We start from the raw sequence: 27,682 nt of genomic DNA, 5'->3' as shown, positions 1-27,682 counted from the left end.
ACAAAGTTCACAAATGCAGTTCTTGAATGGACATTTGATATTACTTCAGCTATTATGAAAGACTAACCTGACACGGACAATGCAGTAAGTTCACAAAGAAAGGCCAAACCCAATGTAGCACATTAAAGTATTTCCTGTGTTGTCGATGGTCTAGCAAACACATGACACAAACAAGCAATTTCCCAAATTTTTCAAAACACGGCTGTTTGATATTGCAATGAACACCACTCACTGCTTGTGACATCATAGTTTACTGTCACAGTGAGCACTGCATTTATTTATTTGAATTTCTTAACTGGGGTGGAGCACTTGTCACAAATAACCAGTTTCAGTCTGGGTTCTGGAGATTAAAAAAGGGCAACAAAAGACTAATGCAATTTTACAAAGAGAAGCAAAATGTGACAACTGTATAAAGACAAAAGTTTCATACGCAAAATACACACTGTAAAATCATTAAAATAAGGCATTATAAATGTAAAGGAGTAAGACACATGCTTAACGATGTCACCTATATGGGTTTTCCAGCCATCTGGAAGAGAAAACAAAAAAAAAAAACAACAAAACATGAACAAGAGTAGTAAACAAGAAACAAATATTACACTGAGATCTACCTTCTGATACCTCTTTACTTAAGAAAGCATGTAAAAATGGAAAGTTATTCTTCAGAACTGTAGATTCTTCCTCTTGTACTATAACTTCCTTTTCAGACAAATAAAACATAGCTTACTTAAAGTTAATAATCAGAGATAATGAAAGTACATTTGTCTAAGTAAAATTACCTTAACAGTAGCTGCTCGAATCATCACTGCTACTAAAGCCTTAGCTATATGGGTTACATCTTGCCAAGGATGTAACAGCTGGCCATCTCTGAAAGCTTCAATGTGCCTTCAACATTCCAGACGGTTAGCCAGCTCAAGCTGAGATGACTAAAAAGACAGGTTTGGGCACCAAGCCCTTCAGGGCTTTCATGCCAGCAGTCAGGAAGTCTGAGCTCTGAAAGAATAATGCTAGGAGCAACAAAAGTAAGTGTCCACACCCTGGCATTAACAACAAAAAAAGGGAGGGGGGTGGATGGAGGAAGGGAGCAGCTACTGCAGCATTGATCACTCAAATATCTATTATTATACTGTGTATTTACACCAATGTACTATGTTCATCATACTGATTAGCTATATGGGTAGATTACCATAGCTTATTTCACTGGGGAGGTAGAAGTGGAAGGGTCCTGCATCCCCTGCAGAAAGGTCCTAGGAAAGCCTGATCTAGACCTAGCCAAGGATTCAAGCTTGTAATGCCTTGTAAACTTATGCACATGGGACGAAGTTGCTGCTTCTAGACTACTTCAAGAAATCAACTCCTACAAAAAAGCAATTAATGAAGCCGAGGCCCTGGGAGAGTGGGCCTTGACCATGCCTGAAATAGTTTTGTTATGGTGAGTGCCCTGCCTGAAATAGTTTTGTTATGGTGAGTGTAACAAAAAGTAATAACATTTGATAGCTATATGGAAACAGTGTTTTGAGGCAGGTTGCCCCCTTTTCTTACCTTCACAAGAAATGAACAACTGATCCAAAGATCTGGAAGATTTAGTTCTGTAAAGATAATACTCAAATCTGGCTGTGGACATCCAAGGTATGCAGTATCCTTTCTCCCTCATTTTAGGTTCAGGAAAGAAAACAGGGAGATGGACAGTTTGGTTTAAAGTAAACTCTGATATCACTTTAAGCATAAAAGAAAGATTTGCTCTCAAAGAAACCTTGTCTCTGTGGAAAATGAGAAGGTTGACAAACCATAAGAGAAATCAACTCAGTTACTTTTCTTGCAGAGGTCAGAGTCAGCAGTAAGACAGTTTTCCATGTTAAGAAAATCAAGTCAGCCAGATTAACTGATTCAAATGGAATAAACAGCTTCTCTAACACAAAATTAAGATCACAAGGAGGGGCCACCACCCTTTCAAAAACATTTTCACATGAGACTGCATTGACAGAGAAGGCTACATGGGCAGACATGCTGAAATGGCTGATAAACGAACCTTGATGGAGGAGTAGGAAAGGCCATAGGACAGTAACTCACACAAATATTGTAAAACTAGGAAACAGTAACCTTGAATGGGTACTGGTTTTGTTGTTGGCACCAACTAGAAAACCATTTCCATTTGCTAACATATAATTTTCTATTAACAGGCATTCTAGCTTCCATTAGCATCTGATACACAGTTTTGGTAAACAGGTGCCTGACGGGAATTCATACCCTATCATCCAGGCAGTCAGCTGAAGTTGATTATAACTACTATTGCCTGGGCCAGAAGGGAGTCACCACAATGATCTTTGGGAGGGGATCATCTGAATCTTCAGATGTATCATGTATGTCAGTGGAAATAGTGGAAAATAATAATAATAATCTAAGAGCTTCTCTGACCTCCTTGATCTCTGTACGTGAATCTTTTGCTCCAGCTGTGACACTAGTGACAGCTGTACACAATACTTTAAATTCTTGGTATGAAGGCCATAACACATTGGCTCTTTGGGGAAGAGAAAAATCTGTGCTGCCTTGTTCTCTTCTGTTGGTTAAAGACTACTGTGGAGATGAGGGAACTCTCAGTCAATAGGGCATCAGACGTTGGGCAAGTCCCTTGGGGGAGGGATTGGCATAATGGTTAAAGTGTTTACCTCATAAACACAAGGTACAGGGTTCGATTCTCATAAAAGTGAAATTGGCTAGAGTTAAAATGGCCCACAAGGGCACTTAACGCAGTACTTACCCATAAACCTATAAAACTATAAATGATGGCAGGGACAACAGACAAAACATTGGGGGATGCTGTCGGGGAGTTAAAGTTAAAGTTATGAACCTAGCACTGCTACTAGGGTAGGGTGAATCATCTTGTTAGGTTTCTTTTAACATGGCCACAATTTATTAAAACAGATTTTTAGACTTATGAACTAAGTATATACTAGCTCACGGAGTCTGTCTTTTATTTTGTTTCCTTGTTTTTTACAGTTCATGAATACTTCAAACTCATGTTTCAACTGTTCATGTTTATAACGTTTTATAACTACACAATGTTCATTCACTTGGGTACACTTATGAAGCACTAGCACTAATTTCTATGCTACATATGCTATGGTAATATTGCTAGAAGATGGGTTTGTTTAGCAGGGATTTCTCAAAACTATTCTTGGCTGTTAATAAGCACTTGCCCCTCTTAAGATCTTTCCTGAACTTTGTGCCTATTTATATAACTGGTGCATCTTTTGAATTGTCTTGTTCATGAAAATTGATTATTTTGCATAGTCTTGTACATCAATTTGTATCAGAATCAGATATCTGAAGTGTACACAGAAGTGTCTATAAGGTGCATTTCTCCCCGGGCCTCCGCTGAAAACAGGCTCTGTGGAACCTAGTCGGACATTCCCGGTCAACAAATGTTAAATAAATAAAATAAATAAATAAGTGCTTGGGGTGTTGTCTGTGGATGAAAGTAACTGACTTTTGTTGTTTGCTCAGTTAATGATTCACTAAGCTGACTTTGCTAGACTAGTGAGCACTTGTGTCAAGTAAGATGTAATACTTCATTACCTTCATTACTGTGGCCACTCTAATTATTATTATTATTATTATTATTATTTACCACAATCAAACATCTGAAATGCACACAGTGAAGTGAATGCAACTGATGGGTATGTAAGCTTTGTTGTTGTTTGATCACTGTTAAACAACAGTTTATGACCTGGTATGGCAGCAGAAGTGTCACATTATTGTAATAGTTTTATCTGTGGATGTACATGATATTGCTACACACATACATAGCTCCTCTTGGCAGCAGCTAAAAACGTTAGCAAGCCATTACAGTATGCACAGGAATGTCAAAGCAATTTAATCTCATGACCATTTATGCCTTGCCAATACTCACCCTTAGGCTGAATCCCCTTTCTCTAAGATAGCTAGGCCAGTTAAGCCTGGGTTGAATTTAGAGGTGCCCATTCCATCATCTAGGTCCTGCTTGAAGAATGATAGTGTATCACAGTGCTTTATCTACAAGGGAAGTCTATTCCAGAGGTAGAGGCCATCTCTCCATCACAATTTTATTTATCTGCTAGTCAAGACTTGGGTCTCTAGTTATGGTATTTGTGGAACTATTACACTTGTGGAAATACAGCAGATCCAGGACAACTGGGTCTCTAATGGCACTGAAGGCAAGGCATAGACCTCCACTGGAGAGTCTACAACACATTGAATAAAGGGGCAGTACTTCCAGTTTCTCTTGGTAGCTCACGGTCTTTAAGCTTGTGATCTACATAATTTGAAACTTCTGGGATCCTTCTATTTGTTTGATATGTGTAGTGAGGTACATCCCAAAGTGGGTGCTGTACTCAACAACCAACTTAATTATTTCTGAATATAAAGGAACAATTACTGCTTCTGACAAGGGCAGTATTCCCCTTGGCAAACAGCTATGCCAAGTAAAATGATTTTCTGAATACTGTGGTCACATGAAGATCATAAGAGAGAATTATCAACCCATAAACCAAGGTCTCTACCAGCACTTTAATTCTGAACTGGAGTATTGTCTTTACTGTACACTGAGGGGAGGGGCTATCAAGCAAATGTGACAATAATATACTTTTTTTATTTAATTTGAGACCACCTTCAGTACACTAGTTTTATGTCTGTTTAAGTTCTTGCTGAGGGGTTAGGGGATTGAACATGGACTTCACAGATTTGACAGTATCTCCCAGGTTGCAGTTATCTAATCCCTCTCTTCCCAATCTATTCTAACCTCCTCTGATTGATTTTTATAGTTATCATGCAATATTGTATATGCCTTACTAATTACCCCTTTTTAACAGCATCTTCTGTTCTAGATTCTACTAAAAACTCAACTAAAACAAGTGTTTCACTTAGGAATCCCCTATTACTTTCTCTCTGCCTACACTCTGTTATCAATTGCTGATATGGAATACAGTCTCTAGCCTGTAGTGCAGATATCTTCTTGGCCTCATCACATTCTATTACATTTCCCTCTTTAGTTATTTGCTCCCAATACCTTGGTTCCTTTGCCAGTTTTCTCCGGTGAATTCCAGCCCCCTTTTGACGATTTTCTACAACTCTACTTGCAATCAACGCTACAGTCAAAATCTCCTTTCTCCATTATCATGTTGGCTTAGTTCTTAGAATACTTTCTGAATACAATATTCTGTATGGATGTCGTTACTCTCCTTAACGATCTGCATCCAAAATTGCACTTCCACTCCACCCCAGTTAAACATCATCACTTTCCATTTTGAATTATAACCTTCTGCTTGTGTATGTATATGAGCCTTAACTGTGTAGTTCTAAAATATCTCTTCAAATCAGGTAATCCTAAACTTTTAGTTATGTACTCACCATAACTTCAGATGTTTGGGATCCATCTCGCCTACATTCTGACTGATGGGTTCGGAGCCGATCCCTCGGCTCCGACTCGGCACGCTTATGCCAAAGAGCGAAGTCTCTTATTGGCTGAGCTTACTATATCCCAGGATGCACCACTACCAGTCCCCCAGATCTAGTTTGTCCGCATACATACACAGACACACACGCTGCTTATATAACATCGTCAGATGAAACAAGATAAAAAACAGTAGAACTCAAAACCGTTCAATCTCTTCTGATCTCCAAGGCAGGGGGAAGGAGGGTGGGTATTAGGAATGTAGGCGAGATGGATCCCAAACATCTGAAGTTATGGTGAGTACATAACTAAAAGATGTTATGTGATCCTATCTCGCCTACATTCTGACTGATGGGACAGCGTCCCTAGCACCTGAATCCTGGGTGGCTCACTGGAAAACACTCCTGAGTACCGTGGAACCAAATGATGCTCGCCCTTTAGATGCCACATCCAATTTATAGTGGGAAATGAAAGTGTGCGGGTTAGACCAAGTAGCCGCAGCACAAATCTCAGAGATAGCGAGCTTGGAATGAAAAGCAATAGAAGTAGCCATAGCTCTGGTAGAGTGAGCTTTGATAGATGTTGTAAGTTGCTTATTTGAAGAGGAATAAGCCTGAGTTATGCAATCTCTAATCCATTTGGAGATAGTAGCTTTCGTGATGGTTTGACCCAATTTATTATCTGAAAAGGACACAAACAACTGGTCTGTTTTTCGAATTTGTTGAGTCCTGTCTAGATAGAAGCGCAATTGCCTGTGAACATCCAATTTATGGAAGGTATATTCTGCTTCATTTGAGAATTTTGGAAAGAAAACTGGTAGCTCTAGAGATTGTTGGAGACAGAGATTAGAACAAACCTTTGGAACAAAGGATGGATTAGGCCTAAGTGATACTCTATCCTTGTGAAAAATCAAGTACGGTGGTTTGATAGATAGGGCTTGAAGCTCTGAAACTCTTCTTGCAGAGGTAATTGCAACTAAGAAGGCAGTTTTCCAAGACAGATATTTTAACTCACATGTAGCAGCCGGTTCAAAAGGGGAAGATGTTAAGGCACGAAGTACCAAATCAAGATCCCACGGGCGCAGGATGAAAAACTGGGGGTCTTAACAGCACAGCACCTTTAATGAAAGTTTTGCATAATCTGCTGCTCATCAACGGTGGATCCATGGATTCGTGAAATTTGGAGATAGCTGCTAGTTGGACTTTAATAGTAGAGACTGAAGATCCTTGAGTAAACAAGGATGTTAAAAATTTCAAGACCTCTGGTATCGGGCAGTGATAGGGTCTAAGCCCTGAGTTGAGCCCAGATAGCAAACCTCTTCCGCTTACTGAGGTACAATTTCTTAGTGGTGGGTTTGTGGGCCGAAGATAAAATGTGAATAACTTCCGGGTCTAAGTTGTGATTTCTGACTAAAGTCGGAAGTGGAGGAGCCAAGCTGTTAATTTCAAAGTGTGAAGGGACTGGTGTTGTCGTCCGGACTGATGAATCAGCAGGTCCGGAGTTAGATCCAAAAACCAAGGACCGTCCAGAGCATGTTTCTTTAGGTAGGGGAACCATACCTGACGAGGCCAGTGCGGAGCAATTAGTATCATTGTGGACCCCAATTGGGAAGCTTCTGGATGACTTTGGGGAGGAGTGGAACCGGAGGAAAGGCATAAAGTAGTCCTGTTGGCCAAGGTTGGGCTAGAGCATCCGTAGCTGCCTCCCCCTGACGCGGAGTCAAGGAAAAGAACCTTTGCACTTTGTGTTTTGTGGTGTTGCAAACAGGTCGCAGCACGGAGTCCCCATCTTCTGAAAACCTGAGCTGCTACTGTTTCGTTCAGGGACCACTCGTGAGGAGAGAGAATCGTCCTGCTTAATCTGTCTGCCAAAATATTGATTTCCCTGGAATGTGGGTCGCTACCAAGAAACGGTTGGTAGCTACAGCCCATTCCCACACCCTCATGGCCTCTCTGCAAAGGGGGTAAGATCTGGTCCCTCCTTGTTTGTTTAGATACCAGACCACAGACATGTTGTCTGTGTGGATGGCGATAATGCCTTGAGGGAGAAACTTGTGGAGGGCCTGTAGGGACAGAAGTACAGCCCTCATTTCCAATACATTGATATGGAGAAAGGTTTCGTCTGGAAGCCAAGAACCCTGAACTAACCTGCCCAGACAATGCCCCCCCCACCCTGTCTGGGAGGCATCCATTGTCAGGGTGGCCACCGGAGGGGGGATAACAAAAGGTCTTCCCTGATTCAGATTGGATGACTGAAGCCACCAGCGGAGGTCCCGTTTGCACGCTTCTGTAATCAGTATGAGATGATTGAGGGGGAGATTCTGAAAAGACCATTGTGTCGATAACAGCCACTGAAGAATCCTCATGTGCAATCTTGCCAGTGGAACTAGGAGAACCGTGGCAGACATCGAACCTAAAAGTTGCAGGACCATCCTGGCTGGGGCTTTGGATCTTGGAAGCAGGGCTTGGACTTGACCTTGTAAAGTTTGAATCCTTTCGGTAGGAAGGAAGACGCGCATCAATTTTGAGTCTATCTCTGCTCCTATGAATCTTATGCGCTGAGAGGGCAGCAAGACAGACTTTGACCAATTGAATGTAATTCCCAGGGAAGCACCCAGGGAGATGGTGGCTTTGAGGTTGTGTATTAGTAGATGCCTGGTGGTGGCAGTCAGGAGCCAGTCGTCCAGATAGGGAAGCACTTGGAATCCGAGACTCCTCAGGTGAGCAGTCACTACTGCCAAACACTTGGTGAACACCCTGGGGGCTGTGGTGAGACCAAAGGGCAGTGCACAAAATTGGAAATGACTGTCTCCCAGGCTGAAGCGCAGATACCTCCTAGACGCCTGATGTATCGGTATGTGATAATAGGTGTCCTTGAGATCTATGGAGCACATCCAAACATCCTTCTCCAACAATGGGCGAATGGATTGTAAAGTGACCATTCGGAATTTGGACTTCATGACGGACTGGTTTAGTTTGCTGAGATCCAATATTGGTCTCAGGTCCCCTGTCTTTTTTGGCACTAAAAAGAACCTTGAGTAATTTCCGGATCCGATCTGGTCTGTGGGGACTGGTTGGATGACTCCTTTTTCTAGCAGCTTTGAAGCTTCTGCGGCTGCAATTTCCCTTTGACTGGGTGGTGGGTCCGGGATTTTTTTGGACAGTGGGGGTGAGTGTGTGAAGGGAATGGTGTAACCTCCGGCAATAATCTGAAGCACCCATCTGTCCTGAGTGATAGACTCCCAGGCTTTTAGGTGCTTGGCAAAACGGCACCCGACTGGCTCCGGAGCAGCACAGCCGGGCAATCCCTCATGAAGTGTGGGAGGCTGAAGAGCCACGAAAGGACTCGCGGTCTCCAGAATTGCGGGGCCCTCTGCCGCCTCTGGGATGGCGTCTCCCAGAAAAATTTCCCCGTCCTCTGCCTCTGGAAGGGGAATCTTCCTGCTGTTGAGGAAAAAACTTCCGTGATTTGCGGAACCACATCTTCCCTCCTCCTTTAGCCTTGGGATAAGGCCGAAAGGGAGTGGAATAACGTGCACCTACGGCAGATAAAGTTTTTCCCTCTTGCTCACAGCGGGTAAGAGTGTCTTTTACCTTAGTTGATAAAACAAACACCAACAGGGTAAGGTATCACCTCAAAATACAAGAATAAAGTCCAAAAAAATAATATATAACAAAGTTTTTATAAATATTTTATAAATATTGATATATACATATATATATTTTTGATTTTATATTTTTATTGGATTTGTGAGGAATATAAATAGACTGTAATACATATGACTTATTCAATGAATGTTATTCATGTGATTGTTTTAGCAAATTCTATTGGGTACTTTGAATAAGACGTGTAGGATTGGCTGTTCTCAAGTATAAAATTAGAGCCAGTACTGTTGTTTTTATTGAAGTCTGAAGAAGCGTTCTGGGTAACGCGAAAGCGCTCACTGTTCTAAGCAATAAAGGAGATTTACTTTACCTCTTGTATTTAGTTTCTGGTTGGCTTCGATTGTCCTGGAGTATTACCTCTATTTTTTTGGTCTTTTACCTTAGGTCCAAACAAAGAGGACCCATCAAAGGGAGCGTCGGCGAAGGAAGACTTGAAGGCCTCCGCGAAATGACACAAACGGAGCCAGGCTTGTCTCCGTAGAGCTACGCCTGTGCCTGCCGCTCTGCCCGCCCCTTCGGCCGCATATGAAATGAGCCTCATGGACGAGTTAGAAATCGAGGTAAGGATAGCCAACTGAGAGCTAACCGACTGGGCTAGCTGCTCAGGTAGGTTACCTGAAAGGGAATCTGACAGCTCCTTGACCAGATCCCTCTGTAGCCTGGTAAAATGTGCCAAATAATTCAGGGACCTTAGTGTAAAGGCCACTGAAGTCAGGGTGTGCTTCCCGTACCGGTCCATGCTCCTAGACTCCTTATTAGGAGGATGGACAGACGTTGAAGCCTCTGCCACGTCCTGTTGTGTAGCAGATGCCACCACCATGGCATCTACAGCCACGCCTTTTGTCAAGAACTCCTTCTCAGGTGGGGCAGACAAAAATTTGTTAGGGCGAGAAGGCACTGGTTCCACAGTATCTGGATGTTCCCACGCCCTCCGACAAACCAAGTCCAGGAGCTCATCGAAGGGCGGAGACACCCAGGAGGCGGAGGGCTGAGCCCCAAAGGCCTTGAGAAGCACTGACTCATCACCAGAGGGGGGGTTGGATATCCACCCGCCTCGTTGCTTAAGGATCTCTAAAATGTCTGCGAATGAGACATCATCCGAGGACGACTTTGGGGACCCCTCCGCATCATCAAGATCAGTGTCCGATGTAAGAGACTCGGGGGAGTCCACGTGCTTCCTCTTGCACGATCTCTTCCTTGGGGCTCTACGAAGACACTCGAAGAACCCTCAGGAGGAGGGAACCCCAGTGGGGTAACCTCAGGCCCCGTGGCTCCGCTGCCTAGGGACAGGGGAACTGCCAAAGACCCAGTCTCCACGCCCAGGGAAGGTGCCGGTAAAGCCGTAGAGATGGCCGAAGAAGACTTGGCCAAGGCACTCCTCATAGCTCTGAAAGCCGGACCCCCAGAATCCTGGGAGTGTCCGGTCCCCGGAGCCATGATAGCAGACGGAAGTCCTGCAGCCGAAGCACCGAGAGGGAGGCTCGGAACCGACAGCATTAGTCCCGAAACGTCACCCCCGGGTCTGGCCGAAGAAGTCAGCGTGCCAAACTCGGAGCCGAAGGCCGGGGTTGGAGTGAGGGTCAGAGCCGACCCTAGGATCTCCACCGGCTCCAACAGCACCTGCTCCGACGGAGCCGAAGCGGTCGGAGGAGGAATGGCAATGGAATGGGCTATTGGCTCCGAAGCCAATTGGGTCGGAGCTGAAACAAATTTTTGAAAGACTGGGGACTGGAACAGTCTTTGGAGCACCCTGTCTATGTCCGAATCTGACATCCTCGATGACCTAGAGGAGACTGAACGGGTTCGAGTTGGCCTCTCCAACGGCCCCAAGGGGCTAGGGGACCGGCTCCGAGGCGACTCGATAACTATCGGCGCCGAAGGAATGCACAAGCCAGTTTCCATCGGTGCCGAGGAGGACTTAGGCGCCGAGGAGGAAGTGTCTGAGCGGACAACCTTCATCGGCTCCGAGATCAGTGGAGCCGATGAAGGTGACCCGCCTCTCGATGCCCCAGCCGTCGGCTCCGAACCCAGAGGAGTTGAGACTGGAGGCATCGAGGCAGACTGTTCCATCCTCGGCTCCGAAGTCCGTGGAGCCGAAGGAGAAGCCTGCCTATGTCTTTTGGCGGTCGGGTCCGACGGGCTGGTCGGAGCCGACGCCCTTTTCTTTTTAGCAGGAGAAGGAGAGGATGCTAATGCTTCTTCAAAGGAGGGTTTTATAAGGCCTTTTAAAATAAGTTTATTTTTCCTCTCTTGGAGGACCCTCGAGGAAAAAGCGTGACAGACGCTACAGGACTCCTGCAAATGTTTGGCGCCCAAACAGTACACACAGAGAGAGTGATCATCAGTGATCGACATTTTGAAATTGCACTTAGTGCACTTTTTAAACCCTGAAGGCCTAGGAGCTTGTGACATTATGGCAATAAATCAGTGAACTAGCCAAACAACAACACAAAACACTCTAGCTATCACAGAAGATTTCTCTCCTTTTCTCTCTTTTTTTTTTTTTTTTTTTTAAAAGGAAAAGACTATCACCAGAAGAAAAGGTAGACTAAAGGATCTAAGATCCCTAAATAGTACGGAAGTAGCCCGACAACAGACTGACCGGGAAAGGCCCTTCAACACAAATGGGACTTCTAGTCAGACAACACTCACTACACAAGAATTTTACCAAGTAAATATCTCCAATCACACACAAAAACACACGATAGCTGTTAAAACAGCTTTTTGTTGAATTCTAAGGAAATTCCTGACAGGAAAGTTAGTGAAAAAAACACTACTTAGCTCAGCCAAGCTCGAGACCACGTCTTCGCTTGTTAGCGGCAAACGAGATCTGGGGGACTGGTAGTGGTGCATCCTGGGATATAGTAAGCTCAGCCAATAAGAGACTTCGCTCTTTGGCATAAGCGTGCCGAGTCGGAGCCGAGGGATCGGCTCCGAACCCATCAGTCAGAATGTAGGCGAGATAGGATCACATAACATCCACCTTTTTCTACTGGAAGGATCAACTTTTCCCACTTAACACTTAACCTCTTCCCCACCTTGAAAAATTCCATCAACTCTTTATTTTTGTCTACAAATTACCGTCTGGTTAATAAAAATATGTCTGACCCAAATATAGCATTAAAGGAACTAAAAACATTTTCACTGCTTATATCTTACTGTCCATACATATAAACAAGAGTATTCAGTTTCTCACTTAGTGTATTATCTTTTGTTTAGTCTCTTCCCATATACCTTTAGTTGCCATTACAGAAGCCTTTTTAATCCATAATCTTAAATTCATCTTATCATGTCCCCATAAATATAGGTATTACTGAACCAATTCATATGTGTGTACATAACTTACGGCTATAGACTTTGTTTTTTACCTTCATTAATTTTATTTCCCAAAAAAAATGTGAAACAGTTTCAAAATGTTTTACAACACTGAATTGTCCTTTATGGATTTATCAAGTAAAAATAATGCTACCTGCAAACAGAGTCAACTTTTCTTGATTACCTCACCAATTATATTCTTGCATTTCTGAGTCCCTTATTTTATTTGCCAATGGCTCTAAATATAAAGCAAATAACACAGGGAAAGAGAACCTAGCTGTTCCTCTAATCAAACAAATCTTATCAGAGAGGAACCTCCCCACTTTAATTCTTGCCTCTGATCCATCATATATCGTGCTAATTAACCTTATCATTGTATCGGGGAATGTAAATGTTTTCTTTGCCTACTCATAAAATCCCTTACTCCATCAAATGCTTTCTCCATATCAAGACTCACCAGCAACAACAGTAGTTCATACATCTGCTTCCCTTTAGATCAATGTTACATTAATTTTGTCAAATGTTTGCCTCCCCTTTATAAAATCACACTGATCCATATCTATATGTTTTAACAAAACCTTTGTCATTCTTTTAGATAGTACAGACAAACACTTTTAAATCATAGTTTAAAATTGAAACGGGACTGTATAAAGCTGAGTCTGACAGGTCTTTCTTCCGAAACACTGGTGCTTCCCTTTCTTTTAAACTACTGTTAAACAAAATCTTCCAGATTTGTAACACTTTCTTCACTCCTAACCACCAAACTTCCACAGGAATACCACCTGTTTCTGGAGACTTTCCTGAAGATTGAGTACTGATCACCGTTTTATCTTAATCCCTTCTAGCTTAATTATTAGTTGTGGAGCCTTATCTACCTCCAACCTTGGCATAATTAAGTCTTCTCTAAATATTTCCATTTGTGCTCTCTTGATTTCCATAATTCTCTACTTCATACAAATTTTCATACAATTTCTGAAATATCAGAAACTACCAATGTATATAATTCTATTTGATTGTTCTTTTTTGTATTCCAATACTTGTTAGCTAAGTTTTTGTGCTCTGGAATTATCATCAACAATATTTAAAACCAAAATACATTTCTCCTTAGTAAAGCCAGTAACAAAAAAATATATATATATACCAACAATTCTAGAAGCCCATTGCTAAAGTTTAGTGTTTTTTGTTCCTTTATTCAAACGGAACTTCCTCATAACATCAAAACACATCACAACCTTCACTAACTACTGCAACTGAAAAATAAAAATCAAAAACTAATATATACATATATTTATTATCCATTTATCTATTCTTAAAACAGATAAATGTGTTATCCCAATTTTTATGAAAAAAAATTATTATGGTATTTATGTTAGAAATCTAAAGTCAAAACTGCATGATTGCCTTAAAACTCAAAATTCATATGGTGAAGACCATATAATGCAGTTTCTGAAAACTTGAACATCAAAAAAAAAAAACACAAAGACCACAAAAATCTACATTTTTTACATTTTTGTAGAGAGACAAGCCCCCCTGTGCCTCCCACACCCCCTGCAAATTAAATATACCAATTCTGATATCATACTACAGAGAGGAAAAGGGTAAATTTCCCATTTGTATTGTACCGAGATCTCCATTCAAAAGCTTAGAGTTTCTGAAAACTCGATCAACTGATAGAGACACACACACACATATATATATATATATATATATATATATATATATATATATATATATATATATATGGGTTCCCTTCAGAAGCTCAAAACACTGAAATATCGAATTTCAATATTTCGAGCCCAGAAAGCCGAATCCTGAGAACAGCGAAAGTTAAAAAGTGCGAAATTCAAAACCTTGAATACTGGATGTTTTGAATTTCGCACTTCTGAACTTTCGCTGTGGTTATGTATTCAGATAAGTAAGTGTGTGTGTGTGTGTGTGTGTGTGTGTGTGTGTGTGTGTGTGTGTGTGTGTGTGTGTGTGTGTGTGTTAAGGGTTTTGGGTAGGGGCTGTGGTGTGTGTCAGTGTGTTTTGTTGCTGCGATGTGTGTGTGTGAGGAGAATGTAGCTTGTGTGGTGGTGTTTTGTGTGTGTTTGTATGTAGTGCGACCTCGGAGTGAGAATATTTAAGTAGGGGGTGCAGGGGGCTTGCCCTCCTGCTTTCATGTAGTAGAGAGGTTATGTCTGTGGGGGAGAATGGTGTGTGTGTGCAGTAGTACCGTGAAATTCCAAATCTCCGGTGTGTGAGATTTTGAATTTCGCGGTTTTGAGTTTTCGTGGTTTTTGTGGATTCGGCTTTCTGTGCTCGAAATACTGAAATTCGATATTTCAGTATTTCGAGCTTCTGAAATTAATTCATATATATATATATATATATATATATATATATATATGAATATATAGAGAGAGAGAGGGAGAGTATTAATTAATACTTAGCTGCTCTTAAAGTCAAAGCGCTACTGAAGGAAACTTTTCATTTATTCTCAGAAGACTAGTAGCATTTAACAGAATTTGCCACTTCAATTTTCATATTCTAAATAAGACTCCCAGTCTCCTCCTTTCACATTCTTCGCTATTTTTTCCAGTATATAAAATAAAACCCTTCTTAAACCCATTACAATTCTCAGCACACTTTCTCAAGGCATTCATAAAAATCTTTCTTCTTTATGGCATAGCTGTGCTGGTATATCCTGTTGCCCATTCTGTCTTGCTAACATTAAAAGACATGCAATATATAGAGAAAATGGGAACCATGCAGTGTTGATTTTTGAATTTTGATAGGATACATATAAAGAAGTTATATACTCAATGAATAAGTTCCACCTATGCTGTCCATTTTCATTCTTCCTCAACCTGTAGGTTTGGAAATGAACCTTGGAACTGACTCAGCCACTTCTATAGCTTAGGATCCATCTAAGGCTCCGCCCTTACCCACAATGCCCCTGTCCTCCAGATTACCTCAGATCGAGTTTGCTGCAGCTGTATATGCAAAATGCATACATTTATATATAAAAATTATCAAAAAATAGGAAAAAGATAAAAACAGGAGCTCAAAAGGAACAGTGGCTCCTGAATCACCTTTGTAAGTCTTCCCAGGAAGGACAGGAGTATGTAGGGGGGAAAGGTTGAGGAAGAATGAAAATGGACAACACAGATGGAACGTTATGGTGAGTACATAACTTCTTTATCTGATGTCATTTTCATTCATTCCTCAACCTGTGGTACAGAGTCCACAGCTACATATCTCTTGGGAGGCCCTCTTGGAAGGATATTCCGGAGCAAAAGGATGCTCTACTTCTGGATATAATATCTAACTTGTAATGTGTAACAAATGAATAAGTATTTGACCAGGAGAGGGCTGCTCAAATATCATCAATAAATACTCTAGACCAAAAAGCTACTGAGGTGGACACTGACCTAGAAGAATGTGCTTTCATATGCCCAGGAGATGTGATATCCTTTGCAGAATAAACAAAAGAAATACAATCTGTAATCCAATTAGCTAAGGTTACTTTAGATATAGGCTTCCTCGGTTTTGCCTTAGAAAAGGAAACTAATAATTGGTCAGATTTTCTGAAGGCATTTGTTCTGTCCAAATAAAAATGTAACTGCCCATGTACATCTAACAGATGAAGTGTATATTCACCCTTGTTCTTTAAATTAGGAAAAAGTACAGGGAGACTGATGAATTGACTGACTGTTTTCAGAGGCAACCTTTGGTAAAAGGGTTGGATTTGTATTTATGGTGACTCTGTCCTTATGGAAAATCAAATATGGCGGTTTGGAAGAGAGTGCTTGCAATTTTGAAATTCTCCTAGCTAAGGTTATAGCCACATAGAATAAGGTCTTCCATGATAAGAATTTGAGATCTACTTTGGGAAAAGGTTCGAAAGGAGAGTGAACTAGAGCTTGTAAGACCATACAGATCACATGGTGGAGTGGGGTCTTTGAACGGAGGTCTAAACAAGAAGGTACCTCTGATAAAAGCCTTACACAATTGGGAAGAAGCCAAAGAGGAAAAATTTTTACCTATGTTGTAATTGGATATGGCTGCAAACTGTACCTTGACATTAGAGTAGCTTGCTCCAGTCTGAAAAATTGTAACAAGAAAGTCAAGAACTGCTGGAGAGGGGGTGGTAAAAGGATCCATATGTTTTTGGTGAGCCCAAATGGACAATCTTTTCCACCTGCTTTTCTAAATATTTCTGGTGGAAGCTTTATGTGACATATCAGAATTTCTTTAACTGGAGTGGAAAGCCTGGAAAGTGTAGCCATCACTGCAACTGGAGAAACTATGCGGTCACTTTGAGTCCTGTCATCTGGTCAAATCCAGGTGACTTTGTCCTGAAGGGTGAGAAAGGAGGTTGGGACTTGGGTCCAGTATCCAGGAAGGATGTATCAGGTAAGACCTAAAAAAGGGGAACCAAACCTGTCGAGGCCAGAATGGTGCAATGAGGTTCACTTTGCGCTTCAACCTCTGTGCCTTCTGCAGAAATTTAGGAATGAGAGGTACAAGGTGATCAGAGTAAATTAGACCATAAGGCCAAACATGGACTACAGTGTCTCTTGGTAATTGCCCCTGACGAGGAATCAAGGCAAAGAATCTGCTGCATTTATTGTTGGAAGGGGATGCAAAGAGATCGCAGCAAGGTTCATCCTGTTTGAGGAAGATCAAGTTTGCCACAGACTGATTTAGAGACCACTTGTGAGGTATCAGAAGGGTTCTGCTGAGCCTGTATACTAGGATGTTGGACTTCCCTGGAATGTGCATTGCTACTAGAAAGTGGATGGAGTACATCACGTACTGACAAACTCTCACTGCTTCCCGACAAAAGGGGTAAGATCTGGTTCCCCCTTGTTTGCTGATGTACTAAACTATGGACATGTCATCTGTTTAAACTGCAATCGTGCTTAGCGGAAGAAAGCTCTGTAAGGCTTGCAAGGCTAGGGGTACCACTCTCATCTCTATGACATTTATATGCAGACTGATCTCCTGTGTCGACCATGTGCCATGAACAACTCATCCTGAGTAATGCCCCCCAATACCAAATGGGATGAGTCTGTGGTCAACGTGGCGATGGGTTGAGAGAGAATAAATGGACTTCCTTCTTTGAAGGCCTTCAAGTGTAGCCACCATGACAGGGAGTCTTTGCACACCCGAGATAGCTTGACAAGAATACTCAGAGGACAGCTGTGTAGGGACTACTGTACTGCTAGAGTCCACTGAAGAATCCTCATGTGTAGGCGAGCTGTAGGAACTAATGTTAGGGTGGCAGCCATTGAACCTAGTGCTTTGAGAACTAATTCTGCAGGTGGCAAAGGAATGGCTAGGATTAGTCTGACATGTAATCTCAAGGACAGAATTTTGTTTGAAGGCAAGAGGGCTAGGCAGTTAAGTATGTCTACATGCACCCCTATATAATCTATCATTTGAAATGGTTGTAGTTGAAAATTTTTGAGATTTATTGTGATTCCCAGAGTATTTGCTAAGTGAATATAAAAATCCCTGGCTTGCAGGATCAGATGCCTGGTTGATGGGGTCAGCAGCCAGTTGTCCAGGTAAGGAAACACTCTGAATTTGCACAGTCTCAGGTGAGCTGCTACTACTGCCATGCATTTGGTGAATACCCTGGGGACTGTGGTGAGACCAAAGGGTAGAGCTGTGAATTGATAATGACCGCCTGCCATCTGGAAACCTTTCAGAGAACCTGTTCATTCTGATGTGATAGCATGTGCCTTGAAGATATATTGAGCACAAGCAGTCGTCCTTTTGAAGGAGAGGTAGAATACACTGTATCAGGACTATCTGGAATTTCAAGTTCCTTACAGGCTTGTTTAGGAAGGTTAGATCCAGGAATGGTCTTAGGTCCTTTGTCTTTTTTGGTACTAAAAAGAACCTTGAATAGGTTCTGAATCCTGTTTGGTCTGGTGGGACCTTCTGAATGATTTGTTTCTCTAACAACTTTAGCAGCTTTGTGATTTCTTGTGCTGCTGACTCGCTCTGATTGGGTGGAACATCAGGGAGATTTTTCTTTGGAATGGGACTTTTGAAAAAGGGAATGTAATATCCTCCAAATATTATCCTTTACACCCAACGGTCATTTGTAATGGCTAGCCAGGCATTTGGGTGCAAGGACACGCGCCCCCGACTGCCTCCAGAGAGAGACAGTCAGGTAACTGATCAGGAACTCTGAAAGGATTTGTCCAAGAAGGAAACTTGAGATCCTTGTTTCTGCGAACCTCCTCTGCCACGTGGGTGGCGTCTACCAAAATGGTTATTTCCCCCCATCTCTAGGGGAAAACTCTTCTTATGAATCCTGGAAAGGCCCGTGTGACTTCTTGAACCCCAATTTCTTACCTCCACGTTGGTTCCTGGAAAATGGTCTTTGTGGGGTAGAGAATCAGATTCCAAAAGCAGACAAGGTTTTCCCTTCTTTTTCACATCGGCTGAGAGTATTTTTCGCAGTTGGTCAAAAGAGTGACAATCCATCAAAAGGGGCATAGATAAATGATGCCTTGAAAGGTTCCACAAAGTCAAAAAGTCACATCCAGGCATTTCAAAAAGTCACATCCACGCATGTCTCCTTATGGCACTGTCTGAACCGGCAGCCCTTGAGGAATCCTCAGTAGCATGTGAGATTAACCTCATGGATGTGTTTGAAATGGATTGTTGGGGGGACATTCTTTAGGAAAAGTGTTTCTGTTCCTATTGAGACATGGACCCTGGGGCAGTGTTGGAGACTTCCCTTAGTATGTTCCTCTGAAACCTGGTAAAGTGAGTCATGTAATTCACTGATCACAGTGTGAAGGTCACTGATGCCTACACCCACTTTCCGAACCTGTCCAAAGCCCTAGACTCCCTGTTAGGGGAATGTACAGTGGAGCTCTGTTCAGCTAGCTTCTTCTTATTGGCTGCAGCAACAACCATGGCATCTACAGGGGTACCTTTTATCCAGTGTTGCTTATCTGAAGGGGCACTGATGACTTTCGCAGCTCTTTTTGGTATGGGCTCCATGGTGTCTGGCTCCTTTGATGCCCTGCAAGAGGCAAGGGTCTATAAGGTCATCCACAAGAGGGTTCATCCCAACATGTAGATGGGCCCGATCTGACGGCATCCAGGAACAAAGACTCCTCTGAGGAAGGGCTTTGGGTAGACCAACCACCTCTCAGGCATACATTTCAAGGATGTCAATGAAGGTGACATCATCAGGTGGAGATCTTGAGGACCCTTCCCCTCCATCAAAGTCCATGTCTTCTGTCAAAAATTCCTAAGGGGAATCTAGATGCCTCCTTTTACACAGTCTCTTTCGAGGGATCTCCTCGGTGGGATGTTCTGGGAAGGTGTCAGTAGATTGGGGGAGCTTCACAGGAAGATATGCTAGAAAGCTCTTATAGTATGGCTGTCCCTGAGGTGGAGGATGAGCAGGTTCAGGTGCAGAAGTCCTAATAGGAGAAGGATCTGAAGGAGGTAGATTCAACGAAATTCTCAGCTGGAAGAACACCCTCTTCACCACTTTGAAAGCAGAAGGACCTGGAGATGTCCTTGGCAGTCCCTCTGGAGACCGTAGCTCTTGCAGCAGACACCCCCAGACCCTCATGGATCCCCTGAAGGGGTAGTTGGAACTGAGCTGTCCAGCACCAAGGTTCCAAGGGAAAATGATGGCTTTGAACACTTCGAAGCAGATGACATTCCCTCAGATCCGATGCCAATGCTTCGGATCTGAGATCCATTGTGCACAAAGTCGGAGCTGATCAGATCAGAGAAGTCACGGGAGCAAGGTATGGAAGGGCTATCGGATCTGATGTATCAACTCTGGTAACCTCTGAATCTGAGGGCTCCGAAGCAGGAGGTCGGATCAGAAAAGGAGTTATCAAAGGTACAAAGGTAGGATGGTGGCTCATGGATGGGGTGAGGGATGGAGCAGGCAAATCTCCCATCAGTATCTGTGTTCTGAGGAATCTCCTCATTATCCTGTCCACCTCCGCTTCAGAAAGACTCCAGGAAGACCTACCGAAGGATAAACTGGAGTGAGGTCTGGAAGGTTTCCATGGGGTCCTCTGAAGAAAGGGAGACCTTAAGGTTGGAGACACGACTTCCAAGGGGGAACTAGAAGTTCGGTGTCAAGGAGGAGTCAGTAACGTCTGTGTCGGAGCCGAAGGCTTCAGATCTGACAATTTCAGGGTCTTGGGATGTGGCTCAGTCATAGCCCTTTTTGGAGACTGGGCAGCACAGCGTTTTCTGTGCTCCTGGGCTCCTTTTGCGTTTTAGTGGGGATCTGAGCCCCTGACTCCTTACAAGATCCAGCTGTAGAGGAAGTAGTCAGAGGGAGAACGCTCTTCAAAATTAGTTTGTTGCAACAGTCACTAATAGCTCGGCCACTGACACCTGCACATATGCTGCAATCTATACCCAAGTTACCAGGACCTAGACAACAGACGCACTCCCATGTGGACATCAAATTCTGGGATCTTGTGCCCACAGGAAGTGCATTTTTTAAATCCAGTTGGCTTATCATATTTCTCAGTCATAACACATTAACAGAAAACTAGAGGTATTATTATTATTATTATTATTTTTTAAGAAAAGAGAAAAAGGGGAAAAAGGAAAACTACCAACAACAGTAGGAAAGACTTAAACCAGCCGGTATATCAAAAGTTTATAGAGGACGGAGAAACCCGAAAATAAAAATGAAAGTTGTTTAGAGGGTAAGGAAGGGTAATAGAAACTCATGAAAAACAAAAATTTTAAAGTTTAAGCAGTAAATTCATGAGCCATAAGGAGCTACGAAAGAAGGAAATCCCAACTTGCTTGAAGCACAGCAAATTAGATCTGAGGTAATCTGGAGGACAGGGGCATTATGGGTAAGGGAGAAGCTCAGAAGTCAGATCCTAAGCTATAAAAGTAGCCAAGTCAGATCCAAACCCACAGAATGAGGAACGGAATGAAAATGACATCAAATATATTAGTTTTTGATTTATTACAACATCTATTTTTTAGCATGAGAATGAGTTTGATTAATTGTGTATTTTCACTGCAGTACTTAATGAAGGAAGTAACATGTTTTAATGTTCTATGGAGTACAGTTTGAATAAAGAAATGAAAGAGCTAAACTCTAGCAATTCTTGGAGTATTTTTTGTAAAAAAAAAAAAAAAATAGCTGTTTAACAGCAGTCTTTCTAAACTCAAGCATATTATCTAGGCACTCTCTTATTTTCTCTTCTGCACACTGTATTTGCTCCTCTTCTTGTTCTGTGAGATTCCCCTCGTTCTGCAATACTTTAATTTTTGTCAGCCCCTCTAAGTAATTCCTACTACTTCTTAACCATATCTCTTTCTCTTTTATTTCTGCCTTGTTTTCAAACTCCATTTTCAGTTTATCCCACTCACTAGCTATGACTTCTGAAGATATTTCTGTCTTCCCTAACAACACTCAAATAATTTTCACTATCCATTGCCTAAATTCCACTTTTTAACTGGTAGGTGGAAAAGTGCCAATGTCTCATTTTTACTTCATTACACTGTATTTTTACCTTAGTTTTTACTAGTGCATGATCTGAAATAGTTAATGTATGTGTCTCAAAGCTTTCAATTAAATGCAAATATTCCTGAGAATTATAAATTCTGTTTATTCAAGCTCACTTACTATACCTTGGAGAATAATATGTAAATTCTGTCCTGCTACTGAATTCACATCTTCCACAGCAAATATTTTCACAAATTTCTTCAGAAATCTACCCTTTTTTGTTATATTTTCCTCTTCCAGGTTCCCCAATACAACCTCATTACTGCTGGGTAATATTCCCTGCTGAAAGCTGATTATTTCTCCAAAACGTTTGTTAAGCTCCTTAATAGCAGTTTTTTGGTGGAATACAAACACACACCAGCATAACCCACCTCCATCACCAATAGCTACTTACAATCACAATTCTACCATTAGTTTTCTTTCCCTCTTCTATCACTACTTGATCCCCTCTAGCACTTAGTATATCTACTCCCCCTTTTCCTTTGTCCCTGATATTCTGCTGAATATCCACCCCAAAATACCTTATTTGCCAAATTCACATGTTCATTTCTTTTCAAATGTGCCTCCTGCAGCACTGCTATTTGCACTCTGCATTTCTTAATATAATTCAATAATATTTTAATTTTTGTCTATAACTTTAAGGACGTTTACATTCCAAGATAACATAGATAGTACTGTCATTATGATAAAAAACTAATGTTCCCACCTATCATATATGACAGTTTTTTTAATGTGATTGGCAGACTGATCTTTTGTACAATTATTTCTTCTTATCTCCATTTGAAACTGTCACATTTTTCAAAACTTAAGCAGCCTTTTCCCCTATTAACATAGAACAAACACAAAAACTATGCACTTCTTACTAATAAGATTGCTGTTTGTACAGTTGTTATAGCTTTTATTTTTCACAAAATATTTGAATTTGTTTGTCTTATGGCTATTTTTCAGAAAATGCTTTGGGATGCAAGATGTGTGTAGGCTGCTAGATGTGTGACATTCCACACCACGTGAGTTAAACAAAACTAAATTGTGCACTATTCTATTAAATGCATTAAAGTATTAAGACTGATAGGAAGGCTGTTATCTTTTGTTCACTACCCGTAATTTCAAATATTACTTTTTACCTGCTTGTCAATGTACCTTTAAATTTTTCACTTCCCTCAGAAAGGATTGCTTAAGATTAATTGCTTGCATCATCGGATAGCTCATCCCCAGTGATTTTTTTGTAAATTTTTCTCATAACAGAATGTTCAGCTGCCTTCAGCAGCAGACTTATTTACTCCCACTGAACATTCGCCAATGGAAAAAAATGAAAGTTATATACTTACCGTAACAATAGATCTATGTTTTCTTTGTTTTCGTCCAATTCAACAAGTGGGATGTTGGATCCAATCAGATCTGACCTTGGTGCCTTATACTACAGTACTGAATCTGAGAGATCTGACTTAAACCCTACCTTTCTCCTATGAGATTTACCTCAGATTGAGTTTGCTGAATGATTTCAAATGGTCACTAATAATCATAGGAAGGAATGAAGAAAAGGGATACTGTAATTAATCCACTATAGAGGAAAATGAAACAACAGTGACAGGGTCCAAACAAAGCCTGATCTAGTGCTAGACAATGATAAATGATCATTTGGAAGGGGGAAGGAAGGAGGGGAGTTGAACCACATGAAAATAAGACAACACAGATCTATTGTTATGGTTAAGCGCTTAACTTTTGTATCCAATGTTGTCTATTTTTATCTGTTTCAATATGTGGGGACAGATTCCCAAGCTATCCAAAAGAGGCCTGGTGGAGTCAAGGAAGGGCATTCCTGAGAATCACAGAGCCAGAGGATGTGACAGTTCCAGCCTGCACATCCAACATATAATAATATATAAAGGTATGAGTTGTACACCAAGTCACTGTTGCACATACATCACTGATAGGTACTCTTTTTTGTGAATGCTGCTGAAGCTGCCATTGCTCTGGTAGAGTGAGCTTTAGGTTTAGAATGTAAAGACAGCCCTTTTTGTCTTACAAACAAAAGAAATGCAATCTGCTAGCAATCTGGAAAATGCAACTTTTGTCCCATGTCATCCTAGCTCTGTCTTGGAAAAGGATATAAATAATTGGTCTGATTTTCTAAAGTATTTAGTACAGTGTAAATAGAACCTGAGTTGTCTGTGGGCATCTAAGGTATGTATAGTGTGTTATCCCTTGTTAGCAAAGTTTGGAATGAATAATGGCAAATCAGTTTGTTGGTTCAAGTTAGATTTGGATACCATCTTGGGAAGGAAGGAAAGGATGTGTCTTTAGTGAAACAATGTCCTTGTGGAAAATAAAAAAGGGCAGTTTCCATGAAAAAGCTTGTAGTTCTGAAACTTATTTTGCTGATATAATGGCAATAAAAAAGACAGTTTTCCAAGAAAGGAATTTTAAATCTGTTGAAGCTGCAGGTTCAAAATGTTTTTGGGTCAAAGACTGAAGTAAAACTGTAATGTCACAAGGAGGGACTGGATCACAACCAGAAGGTTTCAATAAAAATGTTCCCCTAAGAAAAGCCTTGATTACCTTAAGAGATGCAACAGATGAATCATTATGTCCTATGTGAAAATCTGAAATGGCAGCCATCTGGACTTAAACTGTATAATAACTGGAACTTCACATAAAAAGTTCAGAAAGGAAACCCAGAACCACTGGTAGAGAAGCTGAAAAAGGGTCTAATCCCTTTGATGTTGCCCAAACATAACATCTTTTCCATTTGCTTTTGTAACTCTTTTGGCTGATTCCTTCTGAGAAGAAGGAATTGTGTGAACTACAGGGGAAGAAAGCCTGGCATCTCTTGCTATAATTAAAATTGGAGAAAACATTTGGTTAGTTCTATAAATTGGAGATCAAGTAGAGGCATTCCAGAAGGGTGTCTGAGGAGATCTGGGGCAGGATCCAGAACCCATGGTGCAGCAGATGAGGCCAAAGAAAGGGGAATCATACCTGCCAAGGCCAAAAGGGGATTACCCTGGTCCTGCACTTCAGAGTTTCTGAATGAACTTCATGAGAAGATGAATTGTTGGAAAGGCATAAATGAGACCTGGGAGCCAAAAATGCACTAGAACATCTCTCTCTGACTTTCCTGGAAAGGGATGAGGGAGAAAGAACTACTACATTTGTTGTTGAGGTATGCAGCAAAGAGGTCACACTAAGGTTGGCCGCAGTGGCTGAAAATCTCCGCTGCCACTGTTTCCTTCAGAGATCACTCATGAGGTAATAGTATAGTTCTGTTCAATTTGTCTGCTAGTATACTGGACATCCCGGGAATGTCACTGCTACCAGAAACCATTCTGAAGACACTGCCTACTGCCAAACTCGTAGGTCTTCTCAATAAGGAGGGTGGGTACAAATGTGCTCCACCTTGTCTGATGATGTACCAGACCATTGACATATTGTCTGTTCAACAGCAATCATATCTTTAGGCAGATGATCCTGAAAAGCCTGCACTGCTAACAGAACTGCTCTCATCTCCAAAACACTAATGTGAAGTTTTGCCTCTGGTGATGACCACATCCCTCTGTCTTCTCTTCAAAACGCCCCCCACTCCATCCTAGAAAGGAGATGTCCATGACGGCTGTGGCCTTGGCAGCAGGTGGACAAAAAGATCTGCGTTGTACTACTGACCAATGTATAAGATTCCTACATGCCTGAATTAGCTGGATTCTGGTGTGAAGGGGGTGACATTTCTGTGATGACTGTACTGCTAATGACTACTGTAGGACTCTCACATGACATCTTGGTAATGGAACCAATGTAAATGAAAAGGCCATCAGTCCTAAGAGACATAACACAATTTGTGTGTGTGGTCAAGTGTACTGTATCACTTGAAAAGCAACAGACCTTAATGAACTGAGTCTTGCAATGGAAAGTTTCGCAATTTATTAGACAGTGCCTATCTGGTAAACTATAAATTCTATGCTCTGAGAGGGAAGTAGTTTGCTTTTCTTGTAACTGATTGATTGATTGATTGATTGATTGATATTTCCAAATGGCTTGCAAGAAATACATGGAATGACTGGTGTTGCAACAGTAGATCCTTGGAGGTAACAGTTAGGAGACAATCGTCCAAACAGAGGATCACATGGATCCCTTGCAGCTGGAGATGAGCTTGTACAACTGCTATCATCTTGGTGAACACCCAGAGGGCTGTGGTGAGACCAAATGGCAGTGCCCCAAATCATTAGTGATTAGTTTCCAGAAAGAAATGCAGAAATCTCTTGGATTGCTTCTGGATCTTGATATGATAGTAGGTGTCCTGGAAATTGACAGAGCACATCCAATCATCTTTCCTCAACAGAGGTAGAATGAACTGCACCGTAACCACCCAGAACTTTGCCTCTTTGACATACTGATTTAGATTGCTGAGATCCAATACTGGTCTATGGTCCCCTGTCTTTTTTGGAACTAAAAAGAACCTGGAACAGACTTCGGATACTAACTGGGCTGGGGGACCTGTTAACTCTTTTGTTTAGCAACTTTGATACTTCTGTTGCTGTGGATTCCAAATGATTGGATGAAGTATCTGGAATCTTTAATCTTTTCTTTCGGGAATCCAAACTGAGAACTGTGTAATCCTTAACACCCATGAATCGAAAGTTATGGTTTGCCAGGCTAAAGGGTGCAAGGAAAAGCGTCCTTTGAATGCATCCAGAGTGCAATAGTCAGGTAAGCACTTAGGGGCACTGCTAAGGTTTCTCAGTAAAGGGTCCAAAGAAACCTTGATTTTTGAGGCCTACCTCTGCCTTGTAAGCAGCCTCCATTAGGACTGTCTCCTCCTCTGCCTCAGGGAAGTCTATCCCCAGGAGTGACCTGGTGAAAAGCTTGGGGCTTTTTGAACCACATTTTCCTACCTTCTCCCCGATTCCTAGAAAAGGTTTTTGAGGAACAGAAAAGCAGAGTCCAAAAACAGACAAAGTCTTACCACCCTGTTCACTCTTGGTAAGTGTTTCTCTTTTATCTTTAGTTCAAACAAGAAGGAACTATTGTAGTGGGCATTTATAAAGGATGCCCTGAAGTTCTCCACAAAATTGCACAGCCACATCCAGGCATGGCGTTGCATAGTAATACTTGTGCTGGCTGCCCTTGATGTACCATCAGCTGCACTGGATAGCAGTCTGATGGCCAAATTTGAGGAAGATTGCAGGGTAGACATTTGGGCATCCATCTTCTGGATGTCCGTAGGTAAGCTAACCAAAAGAGACATGGAGAGCTCCTTGATCTAGTCCCTTTCGAAACATTTCAGGTGTGCTAGATAGTTCAGTGCTCAAAGTGCAAATGTCTCTGAAGCATAAGTCCATTTCCCCATTCTAACCAACACCCTTGACTCTCTGTTGGGGGATAGACAAAGTAATTTTCTTCTGACAGTTCCTTCTTTGTGGTTGCTGCTACTACCATAGCATCTATGGGGATGTACCAACTAACCTTTGGGGCAATCAAAATCTTGTCCAGCATTTTGGGAATTGGCTCTCCCACATCAGGTTCCTTCCAAGCCTTCTGAGCAATGAGATCTATTAAGGCTTCAGGCGGTGGGACCACCCAAGATGAAGGGCCAAACACAAAAGCTTCAAGTAACACAGATTCATCAGCAGGAGGAGTTTTTGTGGACCATTCCACCTCCGTTTCATTAATTCTATAATATCTCCAAAGGAGATATCCTCAGGAGCGGGGAATCTTAGGAAACTTTCTCCATCATATAAGCCTGTGTCTTCAGTGAGGGAC

At 41.8% G+C, this 27,682-nt stretch overlaps 1 protein-coding gene across 1 annotated transcript in view; it reads right to left on the bottom strand.

The window, feature by feature from the left end:
* CACNA1D (calcium voltage-gated channel subunit alpha1 D) overlaps positions 1 to 27,682 on the bottom strand; it is a 5,051,180-nt gene that overhangs the window by 4,694,028 nt on the left and 329,470 nt on the right. The gene's annotated exons all lie outside the window — the stretch shown is intronic.

Source organism: Protopterus annectens, chromosome 7.part0 (assembly GCF_019279795.1).
Source record: "Protopterus annectens isolate FY-2018-M chromosome 7.part0, PAN1.0, whole genome shotgun sequence".
NCBI classification, from domain to species: Eukaryota; Metazoa; Chordata; order Ceratodontiformes; family Protopteridae; genus Protopterus; species Protopterus annectens.
Note: the sequence above shows the minus strand (reverse complement) of the source record. Positions and strands in the feature narration are given on the sequence as shown.